The sequence below is a fragment of the Bombina bombina genome, chromosome 5, assembly GCF_027579735.1.
Source record: "Bombina bombina isolate aBomBom1 chromosome 5, aBomBom1.pri, whole genome shotgun sequence".
Taxonomy (NCBI): domain Eukaryota; kingdom Metazoa; phylum Chordata; class Amphibia; order Anura; family Bombinatoridae; genus Bombina; species Bombina bombina.
In genome coordinates this window covers 468,118,253-468,133,178 of record NC_069503.1, presented here as the reverse complement: position 1 = coordinate 468,133,178, position 14,926 = coordinate 468,118,253, and the positions used below count along the sequence as shown (strand labels likewise).

The 14,926-nt window shown below is 38.9% G+C and overlaps 1 long non-coding RNA gene across 1 annotated transcript; it reads left to right on the top strand.

The window, feature by feature from the left end:
* The first annotated feature begins 10,238 nt into the window (after positions 1-10,238).
* On the top strand, positions 10,239-10,864 carry LOC128659384 (uncharacterized). Its single transcript, XR_008402357.1, has 2 exons — positions 10,239-10,301; positions 10,476-10,864. It is a non-coding gene; the product is annotated as an uncharacterized LOC128659384 (long non-coding RNA).
* The last annotated feature ends 4,062 nt before the right edge of the window (positions 10,865-14,926 follow it).

Sequence of the window (14,926 nt, the reverse complement as noted above, 5' to 3'; positions counted from 1 at the left end):
GGATGTCAAACCGGAATGTGATATATAAAACAAAAATATGATAATGTAAAAGGCAAACAATAGAATTCTCTGCTCTAAAGGTAAGGATACACAATTATTATAAACAGGTTTAATTTGTATTATATTTTTAGAAACAGCTGAGAAAATACCAGCTGATATTTAGTCAAATGTTTGAATGCCCCAATATAGACGTATTTATGTATCTGTAATAAAATTGGGGCACTAAGAGAGCAAATACTCATAATCATGTGATGAAATGTTAATGCTGATTTTAGTGTCTCTTTAATGGGAGAAGGAATTGGTATTACTGAAATGTTATAGAGCAATAACGAAGCATTTTGTAGGATGTAAGGCTCATACGCAGCCACCCAGGTAATTTGTAATACTTCCAAACAAAAAATAAAGTGTATATTTATTATATAAAATATAAATAAAGGCAATTTAAGAAAATTTCAGGCACTGAATGGGGTGTGTGGAGTTCTTGTATGTGACCAATGCACACTGGCATTGGAGATATGCAGTCATTGTGTTACAAATGCATAATCGTAATGAAAATTAGATATTTATTTAATTTTAATGAAACAAATGCACCAACAAAATTTAAAGAAAACATAATATACTGAGGAAATTCTTCAGTATTCATTTGTTTTCTTTAAATTACTTTTAAGGGGTTAATATTTACCTTTTACATGGTGAAGAACCACGCCAATCTGGTCCTTTTCTTCACAGAGCCCTGGCTGCGCTAACAGGAGGCATAGCGCATTAGCTCTCACTCCCAGGGCCAGCACTAAAGGAGAAGGTCCTTTAGGGCAGGCCTTGAGAACAGGCCAAGCTAAGCCTCCTATTTAGAGTGGCTGGTGTTTTGTAAAGAAGAGGAACGTGTTAGCGATCAAAAGGTAAATATTAACACTTTAATTTGTTTAACAAAAAATGAATGTAAATGTTTAATGAAAATTCAGTATTTATTTAATTTTTAATTAAACAAATGCTGAAAATTGCAACCAACAAATATCCTTTAATATTCGTTACAAAAGATTTGGACAAACTAAAGTTTTTGCGGCTGCACATCTCTAACTGGCATTGCAATACGCACAGTTTCTTACTAAAGCCCCACACCAAACAGTGGCAAATCCAAACATGTAGGGATGTATTCTGTGTATTCTGTGTATTCTGTGTATTCTGTGTATTCTGTGGAATGTAGCCGGGTATATTCTAATTATTTAGCAAAGCTTTTTAAATGATTTGTCTACAAAAATCCCTAGATTGTAATGGAGACGTTTGCAGAGAAACGGAGTGCGGGGAATTTGAATTTCATATCTTTATTAAAAAGTAAGTTATAGAGCAACTCGTGAATGAAACTGTAAAATAGCACTAGCATTTCAGATCTGATTTTAAAAAGGGGAGAGTTTTGCCAACATTTTAAGTATTTGTAAATAATAAAACTGCAAAAAGTAATTTATTTAATTGTTAATTGTACAGATAATTAATTTATATAGATGCTTCCTTGGGAAACATTTGTATTCAAACACAATAGGCAGTCATCATCAATACTGAATTAATTTGCTATGTTTCACTTTTCCTTTCCCTTGTACCTTTTGCTTCTAAGAAAAACTAATTGCTTGTTTATGAAACACCTGTTTTTTGTTGATTTTTTTACAGCTTATCATGTGTTTCCTGTTATACTATGGGTCAGTTTGCAGATGAAGCCCAAAAAATATTGCATTCGCTATTTGCGCTCTATTTTTTAATACCAGCACACGCAAATGTGCACTGGTATTACCAGTTAGGTGCAATGTGAACATGACCTCATGTTCGCATTGCACAGAAGCATTGCGCTCATGACAGCGCGCTTCCATAGGCTCCAATGGGAGCCTCATTCTCATGCTTTCAGACACGGCAGAGAACCTAGCACAGTGAAGGGAAACAAATAAATATATATTAACAAAGAACACACAGTTCCCATAGACTGCAATGTTTTTTTCCCCTAACACCCCACACCTGCCACATTTAAGACCATAAAACTGCTTCATACAGTTTTCTATAAACAAATTAAAGATGCTGTTGTTTTTTGTGTTTGTTTTTTTAAAATAATGGAAACAAACACTAACATTTGGGGGTAATTGGGCAACCTAAGATCTGACCTTTAATAGCTGGTTATTTATCGCATGCCTGCAAATGGGAGAATTGGCCAGTTTTGTGGGCGTGCAATAAATTAGCGCTCCACTTGTAATCTAGCCCTATATGTGCAATTTGATTGGGTCTACAAAATCAAATGGGTTTGAATGGCTTATAAAATGAAGCCACAGATTACCCAAGCTCACTTCTGCATTTAACATGTAGGGCCAGATTATGGAGTAGATTTACTAATGTGGAGCGGACATAATACGATGTAGCGTATCATGTCTGCTGCACATCTATAAATGCAGATAGCATACGCTGTCGGCATTTATCATTGCACCAGCAGTTCTTGTCTGCTCAGGGGTTAACTGCCTGGGTTGCTGGGAACTGTGCAACTGTCTGTCAGTGTTCAGGGCTGTAGAGTTTACAGTGGCTTAGGATGTGTACCCCGTCTAGTCTGTGAGTGCGGTCCATTCCTGTGTTTTGTATTTACATACGGGAGATTACAAAAGCCAGTGTCACGCTGGGAGGTTCCCAGTTGGTTTGTTTGAAAGTATGCATTGTGTGGGTGCTGGTTTAGGGTCCCAGGAAGGGGGAGACCTTGATATGGTCCTGGGCTTGATCCTTTGGCGCCAAATGTAACTGACTTCCCCCAGTTTTGCTTTTAAACATTACTGTGAATCTGCTGGTGAGTGCCAGGTTTTCTGTGTGTTTTATATATATATATATAAGATCGGCTGCCCATCGCTGCAAAATTTACCCCCTTTGCTGTGCTATGTTCTCATGGCGTGTCTCATGGTATGAGAACGAGACTTCCAGTGGAGCCTATGGAAGCACGCTCTAACTTGTAATTCCAGCGCATATTTGCGTGCGCTACATTACTAAGTGGAGCACAAATATCGGACTCGCAAAAGCGATATTTTGGGCTCCACTTTAAATCTTGCCCTTAATGGATTGGAATGGGGTCCATGTTTGTTGCTTTACTGAGTTGTACATACTTCATAGGTGTGAAAAATAATGGATATAAAAAGTAAGACAAGATTTTCATAATTTACAAACTCTAGAACCTTAATCCTACATACATATAGGGCAAAAACTAATCATTATAGTAGATATGATGTACATAATTTTATGCTAATACTGTTTACATATTTTGAGTTAAACGTATTAAGAATATTAATGAATATTAATGAAAAATCCCTGTCTTTATGACAGAATGTCCCAGAGGAATCGCTTCTGTTGTGTACAAAGCATATGCAAACCAATCTGCCTACCAAAGCAATATTTGCTCTTTTAAATCCATTTCATCATTTTTAAATATTACTATATTATCCAGAAACAACAAGTCTCTTCCTAACATGAAAAGCGTTGACAACATTGTGGAAAATAAACCGAGTTGCTAATTGAAACATTTAAAGTTAATACGGCTTCCATCAGTGCGGGGAGAGTGTAGGGATCAGATAGACATGAGGCAGTACTGGTTTAATGGATTATTAAATACAGTACAAATAAATAATCAAAAAGTGCATGTAAAAAAGACAAAGTTTCAACATTTCCTTTAAAGGGACATGAAACTCAAAATATTTATTTCATGATTCACACAGAGAATACAATTTTAAACAATTTTGTTATTTAATTTGCTTCATTCTTCAGGTATTCTTTGTTGAAGAAATAGCAATGCTCATGGGTGAGTCAATCACACGAGGAATCTATGTGCAGCCACCAATCAGCAGCTACTGAGCCTATTTAGATATGCTTTTCAATAAAGAATATCAAGAGAATGAAGCAAATTGTAATGTTGTTTAAAATTGTATGCTCTTGCTAAAGCATGAAAGAAAAAATGTGGGTCTCATGTTGCTTTAATTTGCTGACCCCTTGTATAATGTGACACTCATCAGCCAATCACATACTTATATATGTATACACTGTGAACTCCTGCACATGCTTAGTAGTAGCTGGTACCCTAGACAGTGTGCATGTAAAAAAATGTACATAATTTAATCATGGATGTAAATTGGAAAGTCTCTTAAAACTGCATACTCTATCGGAATCCTGTTTGTTTAATTTTGACATTACAGTAGTGTACCTTTAAATCCTTTTATACTTGATGGGAATCCATCTAGATGGATTATAACCAATGGAGTTGTATTTGTGTCATAACTGTTCACTTGTCAAGTAGTTCAACATTTTTAAAAACTTTTCAAAGCAAATTATTTAAATGGAAAAAAATAGTAAAAGAAAAATGTACCATACAATCTTGTCAGCTTTCAAATAGTGAGACTCCTGCAGGATGAGATTCTTCACAGGGGCAATAGACATTTTTATGAATTCTACAAGCTTGGCTGAGGTTTAGTTAACAAAGCCTGATCATGATTCTTTAACATCCCCTTTTTCTGTCTGAGAGGTCTCTGACACACCTCTTGCTCTATCTAGCAACCCTACTCTTCTTCTTCTATAACAAACCAGATATATGAATATTCAACACTTACAAACATTTACATTTACTGTGTTTCAATTGTGTTTCTGAAACTGTTTGCAACTGGTAATTGTTTTAACCACTTAGAAACAGCAGGATCTCACTAATGGCACTCTCATCAGTCAAGCGAGGGTCAATGAATTTTGTCTTTACAATAAGGTCCCTCAGCAACCTCACAAGTGTCTCTAAATCTTGCTAATATGTTTTAGACCAAAGATGGCCAACTGAAAACCCATAGTCCACATGCAGCCTTCTGCCCTATTTTTTGCTGCCCCAGTGAGAAAGCAAATCTAGGACTGTGTATTGTAGTGTTTGTAGACTCAGGAAAAAGTGGAACTAAAAACATGTACTTTGGGACCTCTAATGGGTATGCAGTCAAGGTGTCCAAAACTCAAACTACTCAAATGGAGAGAAGAACAGCAGACAAAGCAACCTTACCAAAATCTGGCCCTGTGCAATGTACATATTTAAGAAATGTATTATTATTTTTGTTTAATGGTTATTTATTTAGGGCATCTAAAATATTGATCTACGTTCCCCATATGTAAGAAAGTTGCCCATCTCCGTCCTAGACCAGGGTTCTTCAAACCACGGGTCAGAACCTATTACTGGGTCTCAGCACAATGTTTAGCATGTTGTTTGGTTGTGTGCAGTGTGTGTGTGTGTGTGTGTTGTATGAGAGTATGTGTGTGTTATAACTTTTTTTCAACACTTTCAAGTTTGACTACAATCAGAAATAAAGTACACACATTTTAGTCACTTTGCCATAAATTGCAGCTATTTTGTTGTATATTACTTCAGAAAGTTTCAGAACAAGCATAAAAATAGTTTCAGAACAAGCATAAAAATAGGGTTGTGTAGACATGTGGTGTCATGGTACTGGGTCTTGGGGAAAAAAGTTTGAAGAACCTTGTCCTATACTATCATTGGTATAATAATTTCACACACTTGCCTTTCATATTTGTATTCAGCAATAATCAAGAGTGATAGCAAAATTGATATGTTAGAGTTGATGAGTTATAGCTGCCAGAACTTGAATCTCAAAAACAATGAAATAGTGTTGGATACCAGCAAGACTTTAACAAGGTCAACACACTGGCATAATATATGGAGTATTACAAATACTTATTTCAGAATATGTCTAAAATCTCAATCACCATGATAGTGAACATTCTCAAAATACCGGATATGACCAAAATTATCACATCGGGGTATTACATATACTGCGTAGTCAGATGCTAGACTGGCGTAAGTAGGCCAAACTGGCGATGTTCAGAAAAGTGAGCAAATACACATTTCTGTCGTCACCAGTAACACGCCAATATTATGTCTGTGTAACTTATTAATAAAGAGTAGTTTTATGTAAATGAGGATATCGCACATAAAAATGAAACTGAAATGTAAAAAAAATGCAACGTAATTACGCAATTCAAAATCCATATATAAACCCATGTGCAACCGCCATTTTCTTGCATGTGTTTGGATTGTTCATTGAGCTACAACAAACGGCCCAGGAGTGGAGGATTAGTGAGAGTAGAGAGAGAGGCACAAACAGAATAAATAGTTAGTTAGGTCGCATTGGTGGATTAAGTACAATTTTTCACTTACTTACACTTATTCTGACATATTGCACACATTGCATACATACATATACAGATACACAACACTTTTTTTTCTTACACCTCACTTATTTTATTTTCCTTTTACAGTGTTATAGGCTGAGTGTTTGGTTGTGATTGTGTGTGACTGAACTGGGAGTGAGTGAGTGTGTGTGTGGTGAGATTAGTGTGAGGATGGCAGGGAGAGGTAGGGATGAGGGGAGGAGGGGAGAGGAGTGGCAGGGAGAGGAGGATAGGAGAGGAGAGGAGGAGCAGTGGGCCCCCTGACAGGGAGTAAGTAAGGTGGGGAGAGGGAGAGCCAGAAGAGATGATAGGAGGAGAGATGCCATAGAGTCCCAGAGACCAGGCACATCCAGGAGAGGGATAGAAGGTGCACATGGGGACAGAAGGGAGGAGGAGGGAGAGGATAGGCAGAAACACACACTGCCAGGGACATCTCATGGAGGAAGCCAAGTGGCCATGGAGGATGAGAAGCTGAGATGTCCCAAATTCTCCTTTGAGGAAAATGTTGCCCTAGTCCAGGCCATCATGGACAACTTCAGTGACCTCTTTGGCCAGGAGAAGGGCAAAGGCAGTGCCAAAAAAAGAAGGACTGCATGGATGGCTGTAGAGTATGCCGTCAACAGCGTGGCCCTGCAGAGGAGGACTGTAGAGGGCCTGAAAAAGAGGTGGAATGACTACAAGAGGTGGGTCAAAGAGAAGATGGGGAAGGAAGTAGTCCACCAAAAGGGAACAGGTGGCCTGGCAGGAGATGATACGCAGGTCCCTGAGTACCATAGCAGTCCGTGGACTTCCAGGGGCTCATGACTCAGGGGTTGCAACCACAGCACATCATGCTGGTGAGCAACATCCCACAAACCTGTATTATATGTAATTGCAATAAAACATCCTTTAATATCACACATTCATGTACATGATGAGGAGCATGGTATTTGGAGTACTAACAAAAACATCTACACTTATACTTGACATTACTGCTGCATAACACAATGCAATTCATGATTTGAGGTGGAATAGTGCAATACTAACATGTCTCAGAGTAACACAGGTCATAATAATGTAGAGTTTTCCTTAAATTGACACTATTGACATCCCAAAACATTTAGCTCAATAAAGCAGTTTCTGTGCCTAGATCAAGTTAAAGTAAATTGTGTGACAATAGTGTCACTTAAAGAACACATTATTTAATCATTGACATGTACACATAACTATTGTATGAAAGACATCCATGTATACTGCTCCTATTCAAATCACTCATAGACCAACTCACAATGTGCACATGCATGTTATAGAGCTTGACATGTAAATCAATGTAGGCCCTAGCATGTATCAATGTACATTGTATGCCCACATGGACATATATCTGACTGTAATAATCTCTCTCATCCTTTAACTCCTCCACAGAACCTCCTGTCACAAGGATACAAACTGCCATGCCACCACCACCACCACCAGTCTTCATGCAACCACAGGAACAGTGTGCTCCCAGCCCCAAAAGCAGCAGAAGCTACAGCTGCCCCTCAAGCAGCAGAAGCTACAGCTGCACCTCAAGCACCAGAAGCTACAGCTGCCCCTCAAGCAGCAGAAGCTACAGCTGACCCTCAGGCAGCAGAAGCTACAGCTACCCCTCAAGCACCAGAAGAAAATTCACCAGCATCATCTCTTCTCCAACATTGGGGCCATCAAACAACTGCCATCCCAGTTGCTCAACAGTCTGTGGATGCATTGTATTCTTCCCTGGGTGAGGAATACATTACACTCCAGAGGAGGCTCATCAGAAGCACCGAGAGCAGTGGCGTCGCTACAGGGGGACGAGGGGGGCATTTGCCCCCCTTAGAAAATGGCTTGCCCCCCCGCCAGCCCCGGCACTTTCATAATGCTGGAGGAGTGTGAGTGAGTATTTTTGTTTAAATTGTGTAGTCACTGTAGTGCATTTTAATTTTTACTCTGGGTCGGTAATTGTTTTTTATTTTGAAATCAGTGAGACTCGAGTCTGAGATCATGATGAGAATGAGTCAATGACTGAGTCTGAGGCTAAGGTACTTGCGCAGCGGCAGCGCGCCTCCCCGACCCCTGGCTGTGTTCAATTTGGAACCAACCCACACCACCACAAGACGTGCCTCATCATGCCGGCTTTCCACGCAGCAGTGCACCACGGGTGGCACTCCAATATACCCCATTGGTGCAATGGCATGCATGCTGGCGTTATTTGCATGCTCCTCCTCTTCCAGAGTCCAGACCAGTTGCAGACTTGGTCATTTTCCTTCACAGCATGAAGGAACATGACCGGAGACTCTGGAGAGGAAGAGGGAGGAGCCAGCAGAAGCGCGGGGGTCCGGGGAAGTAGCAGGCACTGTGGCTGTCTCTGTGGAGTCGTGGACTGTGGCAGTGGCACAGAAAGACCGGTCCCGGTCCGTGACGTCCAAAGATTGTAGATGAGAAGATTCTGGGGTAAGAGGATGTATCATCATACACACTGTGAATCATTCACTGTGTTTCAGAGTGTATACTTAAAAAAAAAACAATCCCCAAATGTGTTACCATTACCATATTACCAACTTTATATCTACTTCCTCCTTCTGTAATGTTCTTGGTAATTTGGGTGAGGTCTGAAAGTTGACTGTAGCAGGTCAATCATTAAAAAAGCATAATCAGATGGGGTAAGAACTAAGAAGAGAATAGTAGATGCCTCTATACACCGTGTGCAGTCATCAAACTTTCTGTTCCTGGCTGCCGGTTATATATCTAGTGTTGGTTGATGTTTACTTTTCTCCATTTTGTTATGGGTGATAAAAGGAAGACAGACAATAAATAATATGATGCATTAAAAAATATCACATTTGTCAGTGCAGATCTCACCAGCAGGTTAACTTACTGAGTTCCAGAGAGAGCAGCAAAACATTACTGTGCACCACTCTCTCTAGCAGTCAAGAGGTTAAGGTTTCAGATAGAGTGTAGTTTTAAACAGTAAACATTTAAAAAAAAAATCTCCCCAAATTTACTGTTTCCAACCTTATATCTTCTTGTTAATATTTGGGTGTGAAGTTGACCTTTTTTTTTACATAAATTTTAATAGAATTCAGGAGGGAAACATTTTTCAGAAAAGAAGGAAAAACAGAGAAAATAAACAACAGATCATATAATAAATGTAAATGTTAGAATAGTTCATCTTTAAGGTATCCTTTAGTAAATCTATATACTTTTCCTATATGATCATATATTTTTTAGGAGTAAACAGTATTTATTTTTAAACAATATTATCAAGGATGGATTGTCTTGGGTATACAAAAATCAATACAGAACAGATGCTATAGTTGCTAATATTAAATTGTGTATAAAAATAAACACACAAAAAAATACTTCTGATATAGCACTTTATTATCTATGTATGTGTGTGTATATGTATGTATATGTGTGTATATGTATGTGTGTGTGTATGTGTGTGTATGTGTGTGTGTGTAACTGTGTGTCATTGTGTATGTGTGTGTATCTATGTGTATGTGTGTGTATATGTATGTATGTGTAACTGTGTGTGTGTATCTATGTGTATGTGTGTGTGTATCTATGTGTGTGTCTATGCGTGTGTGTAACTATGTGTATGTAAGTCTATATGTGTGTATGTATTTGTTAGTATGTGTGTGTATGCATGTGTGTGTATGCATGTGTATGTGTGTGTATGTGTGTGTGAAAGTATCTCTGTGTGTGACAGTGTGTATATGTGACTTTAATATTAATTGTTATTTATCATAAATGCACCTTGGCAATCCTATTTTGAAAATAAAGTTTTGTTTAAAAAAAGCCTTATTTTCATTTTAAAGTAGGAAGTTGCGGCTGCCTGTGTAAAATTGGTACATGGAGTATTAGATAGTTAAACATACACACCACACCAACAAACACTCAGGGTCTGTTCATTGGTCTTCATCAGTGACATATTTAACATAGGATATTCATTACAGAGCCCTGGTGTTTGCTGAAATTGATTTAAACTATAAGGAAAATCTTTTGAATGTTTTCCTCTCTTTCTCAGGTCTGAAGCAATACCAGGGGAAGAAAGGAAAACTCTTGAAAGCTTGTCTTTTAAGGATTAGGTTAGTAGAATAAAAAGGTCTCATTGCATACTGCATTACTCTGGTATTTTTTTATCGTAATTATTTATATTTAGTTAGTTTATTTTCAGTGGTATTATTTAGTGGTGAAAATTATTAGTGCCCCCCCAGTTTGACTGTGGTATCTTATGTGCCCCCCCTATATATTTTTCCTAGAGTCGCCACTGACCGAGAGCTTACAAAGAAGCTAAGAGAGGTCCTTCAGAGGCCAAGAGAGGTTACACAGATGTAGCACAGAGCTGCAGAGGGACATCGCAGCATAGTTAAGTGCAAGTGTCCAAAACCAGTTACAGATTATGCAAATTCTGTCTGATATGCAGATGGACAATAGATGGAGAGAAAAAAAATCAACTTTTGGGAGTGTTGGTTGAGCACTTTAAACACCAGCAGGACACTGCCTCCAGCATATCATCTGTCACCAGCACACGAGCAGAAACACCAGGATCAGCTAGAACAAGGAGAACAAGGCAATCCACTACAGGCACCTCAGCTCCCTCATCCAAAAAGCCAAAGAAAAAATAAATATTATTATAGTTTACCATGAACATTGTCCTTTGTTATTTACCATGTAATAGTCATACGCATTCATGTGAGGTGTGCTTTATTACACTAATATTGCTAAAACATGATAATATAACCTGTGTTGAAATAGCAATAAAAAGCAATAGCAATGTTTCTTACATCCAATATAAATTGACACATGGGTATATATATAATAATTATGTATTTACAGAAGGTGTGAACATGGGGTAGAAACAAAAAAAGGAACACACAGAGGCACCGATATGGCCTAGTAACGTCTGTACAGATAATTCTCCAACAGAATGTGAAATGGTACTCACAAAGCAGCAGCAGTCCAAACCTCAGTTCCTATAAGTGATAAAACACAGCTCCCATAGCCTAGTACAGTTTGAACAATCAGTAGGTTACACTTATTGGTCAGACTTACAATCAGGAGCGCACCTCCAGGTGCAGTAAAGGTAAGCTGGGACCTCTCAGTCGCCCAGTAGACTGTGCTCATGCGTTGAAGGAATCCACTCACCAGCCACACAGTGTGCCAGAAAAAATCCCCAGGATAACAGCGTGTATTGTTGAAATGTATTTTTAATTAAAACAAAGCAACGTGTTTCTCAGCCCCTCTAGGCTGTTTCCTCAGGCTATACAATAAAAATATAAAATGATACACTTGCTATATACACTCTTAAAACACCTGTAATAGGTTAATTGAATATCACTGCTAACGTAAGCGATTTACCAACATATATATTTACATACTATGGGCATATCGCATGCAAGGGTGATGCGATCAGCATCAAATATATACACCTTCATATACGCTCTTTTAGACAATGGTGATTGGATGACCACATACACACACATTGTCCTGATTGCACCAATATATACATACACCTCCCTGACGAGACTGTTAGTTCTTTTGCGGTTGCAAGGTGAAATTTCACCACTTGATATATGTTGATAGCTGTGTATATGTATCTTAACATTACCGCCAATGTAGCGATTTACAGATATATATATTTATATACATATCATGGTCATATATTGTGCAAGGGTGATGTGATCAGCATCAAACATATACGCCTGTATACACGCCCTTTAGACAGTGTTGATTGGATGACCACACACACACACATTGTCCTGATTGGACTAATAATACACACACCTCTCTGACGAAACTATTAGTTTTTCTGAGGTTGCTAATTGAAATATCACCATCTTCTAGAGCGGTCAGTAAAGTTAGATCTCTCCCACTCTTTACACTATATTACTTTTGATGTGGTATTTGAATGTACTACCTTGGGACTCCAGACACTATTTAGACTAGGATAGACAGACGTTACAACTAACTTATTTCAATATGATTTAGCGCATAAATAGAGGGTGATCCCCTAAAGTTATGAACATATTATAATATGTCTTTGGAATCATTACATACTCATGATAATATAATGCAGTACTGCATAGGGAATAATCCATTATATTAGATGGACTCATGCATTCAGTTAAACTAAATAAGCTTGTTCCTATAGTGATATTTCAAATAAGATTATTCCTCAGCTGTGCAGAAGCTAGGAGGTGGGCGTGGATCAACATGTTCACATAGAAGACTTAGAATTGGGGAAGGGGGGTGGGTCGGTATTAATTAACCTATTACATGTGTTTTAAGAGTGTATATAGCAAGTGTATAATTTTATATTTTTATTGTATAGCCTGAGGAAACAGCCTAGAGGGGCTGAGAAACGCGTAGCTTTGTTTTAATAAAATTTTGTTTTAACGATAAACTTGCTGTTATCCTGGGGATTTTTTCTGACACACTGTGTGGCTGGTGAGCGGATTCCTTCAACGCCTGAGCACAGTCTACTGGGCGACTGAGAGGTCCCAGCTTACCTTTACTGCACCTGGAGGTGCGCTCCTGATTGTAAGTCTGATCAATAAGTGTAAGCTACTGATTTTTCAAATTGTACTAGGCTATGGGAGCTGTGTTTTATCACTTATAGGAACAGAGGTTTGGATTGCTGCTGTTTATACCAAGTGCTTTACACGCTGGCACACAGTGAGCTGGACCACTGCTAATTGATCCAGTCCACGTCATTAGCACCATTGGGTGCTTCACCTTTGTGAATTCCATTTCACATTATGTTGGAGAATTATCTGTACAGACGTTACTAGGCCATATTGGCACCTCTGTGTCTTCCTTTATTTTTCAGATTAAACATCACCAAGGACTGACCACCCTTTTGACAGAGTGCGGCCTTCTGTTGGATATCAAGGATTTTTTACATATGTATCACACTGTGTTTGATTTGTTGTGTTACATATGCTATCGTTTGAATATTTGCTAGAGGACTTTTTTTCAGGAAGCGCCCCCCATGGGAATATCCTTGTTGTTTACAATTCCCTTTGTTATCTTATGGGGTAGAAACAACCATTTCCATTCGTCTCCAGAATGATATTCCAAAAATCATTGTGACCTAAACATGAATTAAACAATGAGACATTTTCAGTAATTAGGAGGGTTAAGGGAAAGGGGTGGAATGTAGTAGTTTTACTTACATGCAATGGAAATCCACAGTATGTAATTCTGCAAGACATGATATATACACATGCAATGGTTGGTGAGGTACAGTCAAACATCATAATACATGTGAATGTTACGGTTTACTGTGCTTATGAACAAGTAACTTACAGGTGAAGTATTCACGGATGACAAAGTCCCTTACTTCCTTCCCCCTCAGTGTCTCCCCTGTCCACACCCTCAGGTACAGGAACCACCTGCTGATCTTGCTGTGGTTCAATGTCCCCCAATATACGTGTGTCCACAGCAATGTTATCTAGAATACAACATGCATTGACAATGGAACACACTTTGTTGGGGCTATACTGTAAAGCTCTGCCCATCAAATTGAGACAACTGAATCTTGTTTTGAGTAGGCAAAGCTCCTTTCTATCACATTGCTTGTCCTAATGTGGGCCTCCTTGTACCTGAGTTGTGGCTCTGTAAGGGGTGTGCCAAGGGGGTCAACAGCCATGGTCTGCAGCCGTACCCTGCATCACCTGTCATGTAACATATGTATTCTGATTGATACAGGTTCATCATGTGCTTAAAGGGACATAACAGGAACAGAACATTAAATTGGTGCAATGTAAGCAATATACTTTGATGACATGATTAGTCTAAACAAAATTCTATCTTCATGATTCAGAAAGAACATGCCATTTTAAGAAAATGTCCCTTTAAATTAAAAAATAATTTAGGAGAAAAACACAGACAGAATGAAGGTAGTGCATACTCACCAAGCAGCCAACCTCCCGAGAGTATTCCAGATTAAAAAAGCTGTAATAAGGAGGTCTGACACAGGATGTAGGAATCATGGGCACTCCCTGGAAAGCCTGCATAAACATGTGTGAATTTCAGAGTGGTATCACCGACCATTTGGCAATTCAAGGAGTAGAACCCTTTCCTGTTGATATAGGAGGAATGGCTCCTCATGTGGGGCCACAATACGCACATGTGTGCAATAAATTGCCCCATGACATTGGGAATACCCCCCCCCAGTCGATAGAAGCCTTGTTTAAGACTGTTCCATTCCTGGGGGTACAGGGGAAATAAATGTATTTGTAATTTCAGTGGGATATTCCACTATCAGACCTAACTCGGCCAGTAGTCTTCTTATCCCGGCGTAGAGCTGGAATGATAGGGAATATCCCAGAACAGAGAAAGTTAAAGTTTGCAAAAGAGATAAGCAGTACTTACAATAGGCAGGGTAGTCTTTAGCAGCAATAGGCAGGGAATCAGCGGCTAGGTGGTTCAAGGGAAAACCACTTGAAGGACTGATGAGCAACAGGATAGATTTTGACAGCAACAGGTAGAGAATACAGCAGTCCCCAAGGGTAAACCACTAGAATGGTCAGGCAGGCAGAGTTCGGCAACAGTAAGACAGTCCAAGGGTTTAAAGTCAGAAGTTAAGCAAGCAGAGTAGTCAGACAGACAGAGTTCTTTAACAGAGAGGCAATCCGGTACTTAAGGGGATAAGCAAGCAGAGTAGTCAGGTAGGCAGAGTTCATAACAGTGAGACAATCAGAACTTG